At 40.1% G+C, this 18,217-nt stretch overlaps 1 protein-coding gene and 1 long non-coding RNA gene across 4 annotated transcripts in view; both read right to left on the bottom strand.

The window, feature by feature from the left end:
* Nucleotides 1-18,217, bottom strand: part of LOC145824600 (uncharacterized) — a 150,406-nt gene that overhangs the window by 84,728 nt on the left and 47,461 nt on the right. The gene's annotated exons all lie outside the window — the stretch shown is intronic.
* Nucleotides 1,017-18,217, bottom strand: part of LOC145824599 (uncharacterized) — a 33,866-nt gene continuing 16,665 nt past the window's right edge. The window contains exon 5 of the long non-coding RNA XR_014366393.1: nt 1,017-1,434. This is a non-coding gene — a long non-coding RNA (uncharacterized LOC145824599). The remainder of the gene's footprint in view (nt 1,435-18,217) is intronic.

Genomic DNA, 18,217 nt, shown 5'->3' with positions numbered 1-18,217 from the left:
TGTAAGTAACTACTCTTTTATGTAATTTTCACTTTAATAAAACCTTTAAATTCATAAAAAAAAAAAATGAAATAATTCACAAAATCATATTTTGTAACTTATTAGTGCTTTAGGATATTTTCTTTCTAGCCTTTCTCAGTAGATGTAATCTCTATGTATTACTTTTTACTCCATCAATAAAATTTACTTGTTTTTGTTGATAAAAAATAAAAAATGAACCCCGCCCATCTGTGAAATATCTATATTCACTTTTTAATTCCAACTCAGCACGTGGGTCTCACCATTGGAAAAAGGAGCTACCCCTTCATGCGATGGAATTTCTATTGTTTTTGTGGGAAATTGTGTATAATCAAAAAATTCACCAACACCAAAATAACAGGTAATTCGTGTATTTTAAGTGGTTTATTTGTAATTTATTTTTTATTTTTTATTTTTTAATTTTTTAAAAATAATTTGTTAAAATAAATTCAAAAAAATCATTATTTTTTATGGTTAAAAAACATATATATTTTAACCTAATTTCTAAATGTTTTTGAAAAAAAAAAAAAAAAAACCATTTTTATGAAGCTAATTTTTGTGTTATTGTGGAAGTAAGAAAGGAAATTATGTATATTATTACTCCAAAACTTTGTATTTTCTAAATAATTTATATGATGGGTTGTGCATTATCATAATTTTCTTTCATCAAACTTATTAAGTTCTTGCACATAAAAAATTTATTAATCGACATCTATTTTTAGAATCAAAACTGAATTGCACATTGAAAAAATTAAATTGGTTAGAACTGAATCGATTTACACATTGAAAAAATCAAATTGGTTAGAACTGAATCGATTTATGATTTTTTTCAATTTTTTTTCTTCTCAATCCTACGCATGGGTAGCACTTGGCATGAAAAAATCGAAAAGGAATTTTTGTAATTTGAAGGATTAATTAGATATATCAAATTGTGAACAAGAAACAAGAGATTCAAATCATCCATACAAATAACTGTGTGTAATGTATGAGAATATATATTATCCAATGATTTTATTCTCCCAATTGAAAGAAAAATAAAGATAAAAGATAAATTACTATTTTACATTATTACATTGCATACGTATAATTTATTTAATAAGAAAAATTACAAAGAGCAAATATTGCCAATTTAATCCGTTTCAGTTGATTCTTGGAGGAGTAATGCTTCAGACTTGTCGAACCTTTCTGAGGTCTCGCGGAATAACACTGCCAGTTGTTTGATTAAATTTCTCTCTATTGCGATAATATCTTCAAAATAATTGCCACCACGCCAAAAGCCACCATTAAAATGATGTTTATCAAAACGATTGTCATCGCCCAGTTGAACTATTTGGGGGAGAGAGAACCAAACCAAAGTGAGAAGGTCACCGCCTTGTCTGAGGAGTTGAAGATGGTTATCTTTCTGAACCTTCATTGCTGCATAACATATCATAGTCAACCACATTGTGACAAGATATCAACTATACCAGATAATAAGGATAGCTGCAGCATTACTCCTAATGCAGATGCACACACAGTATCTCATCCATCAGTCAGTTAGAGTTTGTTATAGTCTATACCCGAATTAGTTTCTAACTCTGTTATTTGCAACTGATTGTAACTAGTTCTAAAGGTGTATATATACACCATGTAAATGGATTTACTGTATTGATAATTTGAATCAAATAATTCAATCTTTCATCATGGTATCAGAGCTTTGAGCTCCTCCGATGTCACGCCCCCAAACCGCCCCTAGTAGTTTGGTGCCGTGATGGCCAGTAACCCGAGGTTACCGAAGGCCGTCTTACAAAAATCACACACAATCAGAGTATAGAATATGGGGCTTACAAGTTGCGGAAGCAAAATATACATATATAAACTGAGTAGTCCATGAGAGCCGTGCATAAGTCCAATGGAATGCCATACATCAAACATCTTTACAAGTCTTACAATTTTAGATACAACAAAATGGAACACAAAATACATCCTGACCAAAAGGCTTCTCAAGCCGACATATGCCAAAACAAACAAAGAAAACATAAGCCGAGAAGCATAATCTTCAAGACGATGCAAAACGCAAATCCAAAACATGTCGGCAAGGCACCCAAAACACATCGGCAATCACGTCTAGGCCTCAATGCCCTCTTGTTCATCACCTACATATATATAGAGAGGGTGAGCTTGGATACTCAGTGAATGATACTAGAAATAAAGGTTTTGCATGATTGATATCCAAGATTTCTTTCAAAACTATACATAGCATACTTTTCGATCAAGAGGGAAATCAAGTTCATTTGCCGGCTTTCAAGTTCCTTGGATGTTAATAACATCTACCTACTTCAAGGGGTGATGACATATCAAGACAAGAGCTTCAAGACAAGCTGTGCTGCGAAAGTTTAGAGTCCTCTAGCACTAAGGACTGTCAAGACGAGCTGTGCTGCGAAAGTTTAGAGTCCTCTAGCACTAAGGACTGTCAAGACAAGCTGTGCTGCGAAAGTTTAGAGTCCTCTAGCACTAAGGACTGTCAAGACAAGCTGTGCTGCGAAAGTTTAGAGTCCTCTAGCACTAAGGACTGTCAAGACGAGTCATCAAAACAAGATAGCATTTGATATACAAAATAGGGATAGTCATTCATGCTAGATCGAGTACTTTTCAAAACAAGGCAAAACAAGATTTATCAAAACAAGTGTAACATAGCTTTATTAAAAATACCACTCACATCGTTTCTCCACACGTCGGGGTCGAGACAAGCCCAAGTCCTACAACACATGGCAAAGCCTATTGAATGCGCTTTCAAACAAGTCTCTCGTATACACAAATGTTTTCGGAAAACAGGCTGGGCACCAACCAGGTCTAGGCCGAGGTTCCACACCTCCTTGCCGAGGTGTGTTCCCGAGGGCCACATGCAAGGAAAGAGGTCGGGAAACTCTGGGTTTCCCTCTGCTGATGAACATGAAGAACATGGGGGTGAAAACATGAAAAATACGAATGTTTGATCATAATCTGTCATCACAAATCTGGGGTTTTCGTGCTATGAGTTTGAAAACATGGACCTGGGTACCCATACTTGGAAATCATGCAAGAACAAACACAAAACGTGAATCTAGGCATAAAGCTTTCGGATCAAAACAAGACTTTCTTGAAGAACACATGAATGTCATTTTCTCTTTCTAAAATCGAGCTTCAAAACGATGCATGGCTTACAAATCATTTTCAATCATGCAATGCAATAACATAAACATAAAGAACATCACGAGTAGATCAAGAATCTAACCTTAGAACGCGGATCTAACGGTTGGATCTCTAGAAATCAAGCTTGAAGATCTACTTCCTCACTCTAAAACTCTTTCTTCTTCCTAGAGCTTCTCTCTCTACAAGACAAGGTTATGACACCAAATGATAGTTTTCTATACCCGGTTCTGGGGTTAACCCTCTGCTGAGACACGTGGCGGCGACTGGTTGGGTTCATCCTGAAAAGGTGGCTGACAGGCCAGACAAAGCATGGTGGAAGGGTGTTCAACAAGCAAAGCGGTATGGGCTTTCTGACAGACCATGACATCGGCTAACAACAAGGCGTTTCTAACACGCTATACGGAATGGCACGCCGGCAAGGGGGTGACATCGGCTAACAAAAGACTTCGGCGACTATGGTGACAATGACCTCGGCTAGGAAGGACAACGCTTGACTAAGCTGTGCCACATCTTGGCCTAGATGCGCCACACCTCGGTCTAGGTCATACCACTCCAGGACGAGTTCACTGGGGTGCAGGGTAACATCTTGGCTAATGTGTTCAAGGCAATGACGGAGGTCAACAAGGGGTTCCAAGATACTAATGCCAGACTAAGGATGACCTCGGCATAGGAACAACGTCGGCTAAACATAACTCAGACAAGCACATAACACTTAGACAAATCACAAAGGTACCAAATCAAGACATGGATCACATTAACTCAACGAAACAATCGCAACACACACATGCAAGCTAAACAAGTCACAATCATACAAATGCTCATGAACATGATCAAGATGAAAAATGTGGGTTCTTACAGTCTACCCTCCTTAAGGAAGTTTGGTCCCCAAACTTAAGTTACCTTGACCTACGAATAACTCCGGGTAACAGATTTTCATTTCCTCTTCCTTTTCCCACGTGGCCTCCCTGCCATAATGCTTCTCCCATTCGATCTTTACCATCGATATCGACTTGTTTCTCAACTGTCTCACTTGTCTGTCAATAATCCTCATCGGTTTCTCTTCGTAGCCCAAGTCTTCATTAACTACAACCCCGGAGTGATCTATTACATGCAGTGGGTCTCGGATATATTTTCTCAGCATCGAAACATGGAACACACTGTGGACTCGACTCAAATCTGGTGGCAAAGCAAGCCTGTAAGCAACGGTGTTAATCCTCTCAAGAATTTCAAATGGCCCAACGTATCGGGGTGCAAGTTTGCCCTTTTTCCCAAATCTCGTAACTCCTGTCATCGGCGAGACCTTCAAAAATACATGATCCCCAATTTCAAATTCTAACTCCCTCCTTCTTCGGTCGGCATAGCACTTCTGTCGACTCTGTGCAGTCTTAATCCTCTGCTGAATGAGTTTGATCTTTTCCGTTGTCATCCGAACCAATTCGGGGCCAATTAGAGCTTCGTCTCCCACTTCAGTCCAACATATCGGCGATCTGCACTCCCTTCCATACAAAGCTTCATACGGCGCCATGCCTATGCTGGCTTGATAACTGTTGTTGTACGCGAACTCCACTAATGGCAAATGCGATTCCCAGCTTCCTTGAAAATCTAGCACGCACAATCTGAGCATGTCTTCGAGTGTCTGAATCATTCTTTCTGTCTGCCCGTCGGTCTGGGGGTGAAAGGCTGTGCTAAATCTCAACTCTGTTCCCAAGGCTCCTTGTAGACTCTGCCAAAATCTAGAAACGAACTTCGGATCTCGGTCTGACACAATGGACATCGGCACACCATGAAGTCTAACGATCTCATTCACGTACAATTCGGCAAGTCGGTCGGCATTGAATGTGGTCTTGACAGGCAAGAAGTGAGCTGACTTAGTAAGCCTGTCGACTATAACCCAAATGGAATCCATACTTCTTTGCGTCCTCGGCAAACCCACTACGAAATCCATGGAGATGCGCTCCCATTTCCACTCAGGAATTGACAAGGGTTGAAGAAGTCCCGCTGGTCTCTGGTGTTCTGCTTTCACTCGCTGACAACTCAGACACTGAGATACAAACTCGGCTATCTCCCTTTTCATGTTTGGCCACCAAAAGGTCCGCTTTACGTCCCGATACATCTTGGTGCTCCCTGGATGAATGGCAAACTTGGAACTATGGGCCTCTTGCAAAATCTTCCTTTTTAACTCTGGTACGTCGGCCACGCACAATCTTCCTTCAAACTTAAGCACTTGATTCTCCATAGTGTATCCCGGCCTCGGCTTGGTGACGAATTCATCAATTACCTTCTCGAGGAATTTATCCTCCCTCTGTCTGGTCTTCGCTTCCTCAATAATGGTTGGTTCCACCGAAACCGTTGTCAGGCACGCCAAACTTCCAACTAACTTCCTGCTCAATGCGTCGGCTACGGAATTTGCCTTACCTGGGTGGTACTGAATCTGCATGTCATAATCTTTCAGTAGCTCGAGCCATCTTCTCTGCCTCATATTTAACTCTTTCTGAGTGAACAAGTACTTCAGACTCTTGTGGTCGGTGAAAACTTGGCAAGATGTTCCGTACAGGTAATGACGCCAGATCTTCAGAGCAAAAACCACGGCAGCTAACTCCAGGTCATGGGTAGGATAATTCTTTTCATTGGGCTTCAATTGACGAGACGCGTACGCTATGACTTTACCCCCTTGCATTAACACGCAACCCAAACCTTTATGTGAAGCATCACTGTAAATCTGAAATTCCTCATTAGCTGATGGTAGTACTAGAACTGGTGCTGTGACTAACCTCGTCTTCAATTCCTGGAAAGCTGATTCCCTTTCATTGGTCCATTCATAAGCTGCTCCCTTCTTGGTTAGTTGTGTCAAAGGCACTGCAATCCTCGAGAAGTCCTTCACAAACTTTCTGTAATAACCTGCCAAACCCAGGAAACTACGAACCTCGGACACGTTGGTCGGCGTCGGCCAATTCACAACGGCTTCAATCTTACTGGGGTCAACTGATATACCGTCTTCATTAATCACATGTCCTAGAAATGAAATGCTGGAAAGCCAAAACTCGCATTTACTTAACTTGGCGTACAAATTCTTATCTCTCAAGGTCTGTAGGGCAAGTCTCAGATGATTCTCGTGCTCGCTCGCACTCATAACAAGCTCCTGTTGCCCAACGACAAACCCCGAAATGTTGCTTTCCACAACTCGCGCACATCGGCTTGGCGTTACCCTCCTGATTTGAGTTGCTGAAACTGTCTGTGCTCATTCTCTTCTTGGCATTGAACGGAACTCGGCGACTATCATAATTCTGTCTCTTCCTCTGACCCTCACTTGAACTCTGGTATCGGTTTAAATTAGCTTCAGCCAGGATGGCCTTGTCCAGTACTCCGGCGTACGTCGGCATATTGAGCATATTGACCCGATCTTGTATCGGCCCACGCAACCCACTTTCGAACTTCCTCGCCTTTCGATACTCGTCATCAACCATATGAGGCGCATATCTCGCTAGTTCAGTAAAGGCACGATCGTATTCTGCGACCGTCTTGTTCCCTTGGGCCAGATTCTGAAACTCCGTGGTCTTTCGGTCTCGGACGCTGAGGGGGAAATGCTTGTTGTAGAACAACTCCAAAAATTTTGCCCAAGTCAAACCCGGATTGCTTTCTCGGACCATCATCCACCACCTACGAGCATCGTCGTCTAACGTGAATGCTGCCAGAGATACCTTCTGAGCGTCTGTACTGGGGAAAACTTCAAACAACTTCTCCATCTCTAAAACCCATGCCTCGGCTTTCATTGGTTCTATGCCTCCCTGAAATCTCGGCGGTTTCATCTTCTTGAACTCTCTGATTAGAGTTATCGTGTCGTTCCCATACAAAGCCTGCTGCGGAGGCACTTGTGGCACCGGAGGGGGTGGAGCTGCATATCGGCCATTCGTCTGTTCGGCTTGCATAGAAGTGGTACCAGTATCCTGCGGCCTAGATTGCCTCTGCTCACGAACCAAGCCTTCGACTAACCTTTCCAATCTCTCCAACCTGTCTTCCGATCGATCTCGGCCAACCGGGGGTCTACCTCTCCTCATGATGCTAGGGGGGAATGCAAGATGAGACTTTAAAACAACTAAACAAATTAACACATATGCAAGTAACGAGTGTCTAAGCCAAAACGATGCACACATAGTCAAGTAGCAAGCAATATGATGCAATCTTAACTTTCTTCTAAGGGAAATCCTAGGCTCTCTAGAACTCAAGGTGTGTGATTAACGTACTACAAGGATCTTGGGCTCTGATACCAATCTGTCACGCCCCCAAACCGCCCCTAGTAGTTTGGTGCCGTGATGGCCAGTAACCCGAGGTTACCGAAGGCCGTCTTACAAAAATCACACACAATCAGAGTATAGAATATGGGGCTTACAAGTTGCGGAAGCAAAATATACATATATAAACTGAGTAGTCCATGAGAGCCGTGCATAAGTCCAATGGAATGCCATACATCAAACATCTTTACAAGTCTTACAATTTTAGATACAACAAAATGGAACACAAAATACATCCTGACCAAAAGGCTTCTCAAGCCGACATATGCCAAAACAAACAAAGAAAACATAAGCCGAGAAGCATAATCTTCAAGACGATGCAAAACGCAAATCCAAAACATGTCGGCAAGGCACCCAAAACACATCGGCAATCACGTCTAGGCCTCAATGCCCTCTTGTTCATCACCTACATATATATAGAGAGGGTGAGCTTGGATACTCAGTGAATGATACTAGAAATAAAGGTTTTGCATGATTGATATCCAAGATTTCTTTCAAAACTATACATAGCATACTTTTCGATCAAGAGGGAAATCAAGTTCATTTGCCGGCTTTCAAGTTCCTTGGATGTTAATAACATCTACCTACTTCAAGGGGTGATGACATATCAAGACAAGAGCTTCAAGACAAGCTGTGCTGCGAAAGTTTAGAGTCCTCTAGCACTAAGGACTGTCAAGACGAGCTGTGCTGCGAAAGTTTAGAGTCCTCTAGCACTAAGGACTGTCAAGACAAGCTGTGCTGCGAAAGTTTAGAGTCCTCTAGCACTAAGGACTGTCAAGACAAGCTGTGCTGCGAAAGTTTAGAGTCCTCTAGCACTAAGGACTGTCAAGACAAGCTGTGCTGCGAAAGTTTAGAGTCCTCTAGCACTAAGGACTGTCAAGACGAGTCATCAAAACAAGATAGCATTTGATATACAAAATAGGGATAGTCATTCATGCTAGATCGAGTACTTTTCAAAACAAGGCAAAACAAGATTTATCAAAACAAGTGTAACATAGCTTTATTAAAAATACCACTCACATCGTTTCTCCACACGTCGGGGTCGAGACAAGCCCAAGTCCTACAACACATGGCAAAGCCTATTGAATGCGCTTTCAAACAAGTCTCTCGTATACACAAATGTTTTCGGAAAACAGGCTGGGCACCAACCAGGTCTAGGCCGAGGTTCCACACCTCCTTGCCGAGGTGTGTTCCCGAGGGCCACATGCAAGGAAAGAGGTCGGGAAACTCTGGGTTTCCCTCTGCTGATGAACATGAAGAACATGGGGGTGAAAACATGAAAAATACGAATGTTTGATCATAATCTGTCATCACAAATCTGGGGTTTTCGTGCTATGAGTTTGAAAACATGGACCTGGGTACCCATACTTGGAAATCATGCAAGAACAAACACAAAACGTGAATCTAGGCATAAAGCTTTCGGATCAAAACAAGACTTTCTTGAAGAACACATGAATGTCATTTTCTCTTTCTAAAATCGAGCTTCAAAACGATGCATGGCTTACAAATCATTTTCAATCATGCAATGCAATAACATAAACATAAAGAACATCACGAGTAGATCAAGAATCTAACCTTAGAACGCGGATCTAACGGTTGGATCTCTAGAAATCAAGCTTGAAGATCTACTTCCTCACTCTAAAACTCTTTCTTCTTCCTAGAGCTTCTCTCTCTACAAGACAAGGTTATGACACCAAATGATAGTTTTCTATACCCGGTTCTGGGGTTAACCCTCTGCTGAGACACGTGGCGGCGACTGGTTGGGTTCATCCTGAAAAGGTGGCTGACAGGCCAGACAAAGCATGGTGGAAGGGTGTTCAACAAGCAAAGCGGTATGGGCTTTCTGACAGACCATGACATCGGCTAACAACAAGGCGTTTCTAACACGCTATACGGAATGGCACGCCGGCAAGGGGGTGACATCGGCTAACAAAAGACTTCGGCGACTATGGTGACAATGACCTCGGCTAGGAAGGACAACGCTTGACTAAGCTGTGCCACATCTTGGCCTAGATGCGCCACACCTCGGTCTAGGTCATACCACTCCAGGACGAGTTCACTGGGGTGCAGGGTAACATCTTGGCTAATGTGTTCAAGGCAATGACGGAGGTCAACAAGGGGTTCCAAGATACTAATGCCAGACTAAGGATGACCTCGGCATAGGAACAACGTCGGCTAAACATAACTCAGACAAGCACATAACACTTAGACAAATCACAAAGGTACCAAATCAAGACATGGATCACATTAACTCAACGAAACAATCGCAACACACACATGCAAGCTAAACAAGTCACAATCATACAAATGCTCATGAACATGATCAAGATGAAAAATGTGGGTTCTTACATCCGAGCACAAGCATCCATGGCTGCTTCGAGTTCTGACTTTACACTTCCTCCAGATCTTTCTTTGCTTCTTTCCAATCTATCCTCCTTTGTTACAGTTAAACTTGATACATCAAATTTTGTGATTTGGAAATCACAATGGCAGAAAATTCTGCGAGCTACAGAACTTCTTGGATATGTTGATGATCCAAGTTCATGTCCACCATTAACTGTTCTTGATGATTCAGGTAAGAGTTCCGGATCGAGTGAAATGGAATCGTGTTGATGCACATCTGTTGAGTTGCATGACTGCTACTCTGTCTCCATCAATATACTCCACGGTTTTAAACTGTAATCATTGTTCTGAAGTATGGTCTGTCTTGCATCAGCGTTACACGTCCTTTTCACGATCTCATGTTCATCAATTGAAGAACCAACTGAATAGTATTTCTAAGAAAACTGATTCAATGACTGTCTATCTTGCAAAAATCAAAGAAGTAATTGATCAGTTAGCTCTTGTTTCGGTGTTAATTGACGATGAAGATTTAGTGTTGATAACTCTTAACGGATTACCTGATGAGTATGATGCATTCGCTACTTCCATTCGAGCCAGATCTGGTTTTATTACTATGGAAGAGGTGTCTTCTCTTCTTTGTTCTGAAGAGATTCATATGGAGGCTAAACTCAAGAAGTCTTCTTCTGATCCAACAGTTGCCTTCTCCTCTATTAAAGGCAACTCTTCATCTCGTGGTTCTGGTTACAGAGGAAGCAGATCTCAGTCTCCAGGTAATAGAGGTGGACGGCTTCAGTCGAGAGGCTATCATTATAATGGTAGAGGTGGTGCTAATCGCGGACGAGGCAGATCGGTTTTTCCTCAATCTCAATGCCAAATCTGTGGAGGTTTTGGTCACATAGCCATTGATTGTTGGTATAGAATGGATTCTCAATTTCATTCTTCTTCTGGTTCCTCCTCCTCACCATCTGCTCAACACTCCAAAGCATTTGTCGCTTCTTCCAATGCTTCGGTTACAGATTCATCTACTGCACCAGTGCCTTGGTATCTTGATTCTACGGCCACTGATCACATTACCAATGATATGAGTAATTTGAGTTGCTACCAACCTTACCAAGGTTCTGATCAAATTACTATTGGAAATGGTAATTCTATACCAATTCACCACACTGGTAAAGGGCTTTTACCTACTCCTCACCATTCTTTCAAATTAAACACTCTTCTTCACACTTCTTCTATTTCTTCAAATCTGCTTTCTGTTCACAAATTAGCCAGAGATAACAATTGTTTTATTACATTTGATGATGCTAACTTTGTGATTCAGGACAAGCATTCGAAGAGAGTGCTTCACAAAGGAACTAACATCAATGGTCTCTACCATTTCCTTCCATCTTCATCTGCTGCTGCATGTTGTCCACAAGCTCATCTTAGTTCTAAGCATTCCTCAGCCTCTGCTACTGAGGACATTTGGCATAATAGACTTGGTCATCCAAGTTCACTGAAATTGTCTCATCTTAGGAAGCATTTGAAGTTTGTTTCTAATAATGTTGCACATAAGACAGTCTTTTCAAATTGTGTTGACTGTTGTGTTGCTAAAAGCCATAGGCTTCCTTTTCATTTGTCTAATTCCACTAGCAATCAACCTCTTTCCTTAATTCATAGTGATGTATGGGGGCCTTTTCAGTCTGCTTCTTCTTACAAATTTTATGTGCTTTTTGTGGATGATTTTTCCAAATTCACTTGGCTTTATCCTTTATCTTTTAAGAGTGAGGTTTATTCCAAATTCATTGAGTTTAAAGCCTATGTGGAAAAACAATTTCAAACTCCTTTACAAATTCTGCGAACAGATGGTGGAACTGAATTTTTTAATAACAAAATGACTCATTTTCTTGCTTCTGAGGGTATTGTTCATCAGCATTCTTGTCCTTACACACCATCTCAGAATGGTGTTGCCGAGAGAAAGCATAGGCATATAGTTGATACCACTATTGCATTATTACATCATGCTTCTATGCCTATTAAGTACTGGTTTGATGCCATTGCTGTGGCTACTTTTTTAATCAACAGGTTGCCTTCTTCTCAGCTAGCTCATAAATCTCCTTTTGAGTTGTTGTTTCACTTCATTCCTGATTACTCTCATCTTCGAGTTTTTGGATGTCAATGTTTCCCTTGGCTCAAGCCTTATGTGACTCATAAACTTCAACCTCGCTCTGTGTCTTGTGTCTTCTTAGGATATCATCCATTTGCCAAAGGTTACAGGTGTTTAGACCCTCTTACAGGTCGTGTGTATCTTTTTAGGCATGTTCATTTTAATGAATCTTGTTTCCCTTTTCATACTCTTTCTCAGTCTGCACCTGCACCTTCTTCTTTGTCTTTTTTACATCAGTTTTTTTGGTCTTCTCCTCCTTTGCCTTCTAGGCAGCTCCGTTCTACTTCTCATCACCCCAGGTCTGCTTCTCTGCCTTCTGCTGTTTTACAGCCCAGGTCTGCTGCCCAGCCTCCTGTTCTGCAGCCTCACACTGCTGCTTCTCCTCTGCTGCCACCCAGAACTGCTGCTCTGCAGCCCCATTCTGTTCCTCTGTCTTCTGCTGGTCTGCAGCACGGGTCTGCACCAGGACAGCCTCATGCTGACCCAGATTCCCATGTTTCCTCTGCAGCCGCCTATCCCTATCCAGTCCATTGCCATTCAACTTCCTTTACATCCTCCACCTACAACTCTTAATTCTCATCCTATGATCACTCGGTCTAAAGCTTCTTTTTCAGCCTTCACACCATCCTCAAAGCCTACTTCTTCTTTTACCTTTGTTGATACTGAACCACCCTCCTATAAAGAGGCTCTTTTATCCCCTATTTGGCTTCAAGCTATGCAAGAAGAAATGAATGCCTTGCATGCTCAACATACTTGGTCTCTTGTGTCTTCGAATTAGTTTCTAACTCTAACTGACTGATGGATGAGATACTGTGTGTGCATCTGCATTAGGAGTAATGCTGCAGCTATCCTTATTATCTGGTATAGTTGATATCTTATCACATTGTACTAAGTATTTCCCATCTCTCTTCCATTTTCTTTTCCTTCAACTCTAATGCAAATTCGCGTGCCTCCCTTGTGGTCGAATCAAAAGTTAATGGTAAGTCTTCTAATGCTCGGCAAGCTTCGCTTACATTATGCACATTCTTACTCTTGAGAAACTCTTGGAGATCATTGATCAACTGGATCCTGTGACTGTCTGAGCTGTGACCGGGGTAGCCAAATTCTCTCCGTACACTAACGCCCAACATCGAAGGGCAAATGAGGAGTAGATACATCATGTAATGTGACAGAGTTCTGCATGTTTCCTTAATACTAGCTTGCCCGTCATCTCCGTCTGCAGAGGTGGAGTTAGTACAACTGCTTTGACAAGTATTCGAGTCCCAATGGTAGCACATTTCTGTTGTGATGTGCCAAGCAACAATTTTAGAGTAAAAATGTACGTCAGCCGAATATGTCATGTCCTCTTCTTCATCATTCAGTTTTTTAAGTTTGGTAGTAGAACTAGTATTATGGTGAGGCAAAATAGTATTTTTATCAGCCAAGTACTTTATGTGTCTCAGAATCATGCTAGGTAGTTTAGAATTAGATTTGACATTCACACAAGTCTTGTGCATGTACCAATTGACATTGTCCAGAATACCAGCCAACCACTCAAGTTTACTCCTACTCCAAGTCGTCAATGTCAGTAAAGGCTTGAACTGTTTTTTGAGGCAAAAACCAAGTAGATCAAATTGCCCCATCTTTTTAGACCACCTTCTCTTTTCAAGCATTCGGAATAACCAAGGAAACCTTTTTCCCAATCGGGCCACCAGTTGGAGATGTTTGTTTTTAATTAGCCAAAGAATTGTCCATTCAGAGAACAATAATAGAGCAACTGCATAAATCTCCAAAGTTAGAGCTCCTACCACTAGCACGCCTGTGATGGCAATATCAACCGTGGAGTAGTAGTGTTGTTGATACCTAAAAGTGAGCCAGAAGTATCCTACCAACACACACACTGTACAAGCGAAGCTGATCGAGTGGAAAATGCATCCTACCTTGGTATAAGTTACCACTGCCTTTGTGTACCACAAATCATACATCAACCCCATTTCAGCCTCCAATGCTTTCCAAAGAAATATTTCATCACCCACACAATGGTGTATCATAAATGTTGTCTTATCAGGTTCATATTGCTCCATATATTCCTTAAAATCCTTAACCGATTTTAGGCCCAGTAGTAAAGCACTTACATATTGTTTCTCTCTAGTGTAATAATTATCTAAATGTGGATCATGAATTGATCCAATCAAGATATGGTCATAAATCGGTAGAATGCTTCCCGGTTTATCATTACTTACTGACTTGAGAACCCATGTTCTCTCTCCATACTTAATAATTCCAGCCACGAACGCCGGAATTGACAGAAAAGAAAGCAAGGAATTTCTCCAAGACAAAATAATGACATAAACTGCCACAACAGTTTGAACACCTAATCCTATGAAGTGCCTCAACCACAAATTATTATCCTCCACGGAAAAAGCTGTTATAGTATCTGGGCCACCGAGGTGCAGCAAAAGCAAGGGTGCCCATATCGCCCCCAATTCGCCATTAGGCTTAGCATTGCACTTGTCAGAGAGCTTGCTAAGGGCCAAAGTTGCCACAAAATCGGCCGTCAAGTAGGCTATCCAAACAATGACACCGGTCCATAATGATGGCGTGTACTTTCTACGTTGTCCAAAGATAAAAAGAATAAATTATAAAGTGAAACTAAGTAGAGCCAACCCCCGAACATCCCACTGTTGCCATAGCCTTGTCAACCATTCTAGAATTCGATTCATCACGCCCTCCCTTTCTTTATCAACATATAGACAGAAGTCATAATTCTTGTCAAAATAATAATAATAATAATAATTTGAAGGAAAGAAAAATATAAAGCATGATACAAATTTATTGTGTGACTAGACAATTTGTTGTTCATAATAGAGGTGAGCATGATTTGGTTTGGTTCAATTTTGAAATAACCATGATCAAATTTACGATTTCATAAAATTTGGAACTAAAAATATGGTTCAGTTCAATTTGGAACCACAATTTTCATAAATTTTATCATCATTCAGAACGTAATCATAACTTACTCAAAAATAAGTAACTTATCATTATTTTACAAGCAAAAATTGTTGAGAACTAATTTTACTGTCATACAACAGCACACTTGTAAGTAAAGAGTTAACCATTTATGAATATATATACAGTAAATAATAAATATTTAAACGGTCTGATTTGATTCCACTTTGTAGTTATGATCATAACTAAAAAGCCGTGGGCCGAACCGCGAAGTGCAGTTCACATATATTAAGAACCAAAACTGAGAAAACTAAACCAAAATTGTGTGAGTTGATTTGAATCAGACCAATTTCTAATTTCTTTCAATTTTTTTTGCTCCCTAGTTCAAAAAGCTAAATTTTCAAGAATAGACCAAAACAATGTACAGTGAACTCCCAAACATTAAGCATAATTTATATTAGCGGTTGGTACACGTTATGAATGTGCAATTCAAATAAATAAAAATAAAATAAAATAAATTATTTATTATATATTATGTGTAACTTAAGTGGTAAGAATTTTTGTTAATGTTTCTAAATTCTAAGGTTTGAATCCCACTCCTTATTCATTTAATTTTTGTTTTTTTGTTGGTTCGATTCCTACTCTCATCTATCAAATTTTTTGTTTCAAATAAAAAAATAAGAGACATTTGGCGTAAAAAAAAATCAAGTTCAGATTTGGATATCAAGTACAGCCTTTACTTCATATAATAATTGTTGAATAATTTAAGTCTCAGTTTTTCTTTATCTTCTTCACTGCTTGTAACAATAATATAGTATAAATATTGGTAATATGACGATAATAGAGAATCAATATTATAGTCAATACAGCAGCAGTACATATAGTTGCTCCTTCTAAATAATCATGTATAACATCTTCATTGCCAATTGATAAAATAGGACAGCTATAAATGCACCCTAAAAGTTAGGTTAGACATTCTAATAATTAATTATTTTTTTTTAGTGCAAAATTCACTTTATTTCCTATAGTTTAGGTCATTTTGTATTTTACCTCTTATCATTTAGAAATAGCCACGTATTCATTTGTGATTTTGAACTAAAGCGCAATAGTAACGGATAATTCTATTTCCACACATCAAGTTATCTCAGCCCACACACTTAATGAATCTTTTTTATATTACATTTATGTCCTAAAATAAAAATATCAAAATACCCTTTTCTTTTCAACAGAACCCTAAGTCACATCGTTGGTTTCTCCCCAGCTCCTCACCTCCTATCGCCGCCCCTCCACAGCTTCCCTTCCTTTTGGTCACCTCCATGAACCACCACATCCACCGCCAACTGCAATCCAGCCACCGTCGTCCTAACCCCAACATCACCACACACCACTGTTACCGCCACCACAGTAATCAAATCGCCCTCCTCCCCAATCTTCTTCCTCCTTCAGCAACCTTCTCTAGTGTTTTTCTCCAACTCCCGCTGCTCATCATTGTTGGGATCACACCATTCTCGGTTGCGATCTCGATCAGTTGCACTCACACCAGCACCCTTCGCATCATCTTCCCTACCTCATATCAACCCACGCAGCCACCGCAACTGCCATAGCTAACCTCATCTTTCATCTCTTCTTCTTCTTCTCTTTAAACCCTAGACCTGGATTTTCTAGATCTTTTCTCTGTCAGTAATGGTGGTCGGGACTGTTATCAATCATTAGCAATATGAATTGTGCTGCGATGGTAGTCGGAGGTGGTGATTTGGGACAGCAGGAGGTACAGAGATTGGTGGTAATAGTGGTGTGAAGGAGGAAGATCAGGGCATTCTCGGTATAATAAAGTTGTGTATTGAGTAAAAAATGAGATTTCAAATTCATTAAGTGTGTGGGTTTAGAAATAATGTACATAGAGAAGATTTGATGTTTGGAAATAGAATTTCCCAATAGTAACATTGTTAACGAAAAATATAAAATGACCTTAATACCCTTCTATTTTTTCTCCTTTTCCTTTTTATTTTCTCATTCTATCTCTTCTATTATACAATTAATTTAATTTAATCACATAATTTTTCTAACTTCTTAACTCTATTTCTAATTTAATCTTAGGGATAGAATTTGAGGAAAGAAGATGATAGTGTAGAAGGAAATTTTAGACAAATAGGTCCTTTTACATCATAGTTAAACTTTAAAATTATTATTTTTCAATACCTACTCTATCTTTTTGCGTGTGTATGACAAATTTTGTCAATTTAGACGGAATAAGTAACAGCAATGAGGTAAAATGCAAAACAACTAAGACCGTAAGAGGAATAAGTGATTATTTTCAAATGATATGGGGTAAAATGTAAATGGACTAAATCATATGGGGTAAAGTAGATTATGCTCTTTCTTTTTATATCATTTTGCCCATTAAGCAAATTACCAAAATAACCAAACTCTAACCCTAACTCCAAGCACCCCTTCTAATTATTCGGCCACTGGTTCACAGAACCCCTTCCCTATCACCGGCCAACCACCTAGTTCCGGTCAGACCCTCAACTTTGATGACCTTCTCCTACCTCTGGTCACTCCTTTACAACCTCTATTGTCACGCCCTAGCTCTTTTTTGCCATCGGACGCAATCACTTAGCCTTTTCCTACTCCCTGACACAACCCACCAGCCTCTTCTTACAGTTTTCCATTGTTGTTGCATCACCAACAGCCCCTACCTCTACAACTCACAAAATACACACCCCCCACCACTCTCAATTCGTACAAACCCCTTCCACGTTCACCACCCTCTGCTCGCCTAACCTAGCCCCTACCTTTACGACTCGCAAAACCCTATATTTCAAATCTATGGTTTCGGTAAAGAAGAAGAAGGAAGAAGAGAAAGAGAAGGGGAATAGAAGATATGGGGAAGGTGAACGATGAAGAGGAGGAAGTGAGTATTGAAAGGTGGTGGCAGAGGAGGCTTCAGTGGTGGTGGTGATTCCAGCACAGGCGAGTGAAAACTTACGTAATTTTGTGGTATGATTGCATATCATGTCTTGAAGTTTTAAGACTTCCCTTAATTATTTTTGAATTTTGCATATATAATAGTTGAATTATCAAGTCATAATTATGTGTGCAATAAAGAATATACAATTATTTTTAGATAAATATTATAAGTGTGTACCATGTGTAAGTTATGCCATTTGTGAGTTTGATCATCACAAATGGCATAACTTAATATTATAGGAGTCATAAATAATAATAAAAAATATTGAGTTATAACCAAACATCACATGAGGTATAGCTAAACAACTCTTTGATCATAACTAAAATAATATCATAATTAATATCACAATGT

Source organism: Camellia sinensis, chromosome 4 (genome assembly GCF_055761805.1).
Source record: "Camellia sinensis isolate YWXY chromosome 4, ASM5576180v1, whole genome shotgun sequence".
Lineage (NCBI taxonomy): Eukaryota > Viridiplantae > Streptophyta > Magnoliopsida > Ericales > Theaceae > Camellia > Camellia sinensis.
Note: the sequence above shows the minus strand (reverse complement) of the source record. Positions and strands in the feature narration are given on the sequence as shown.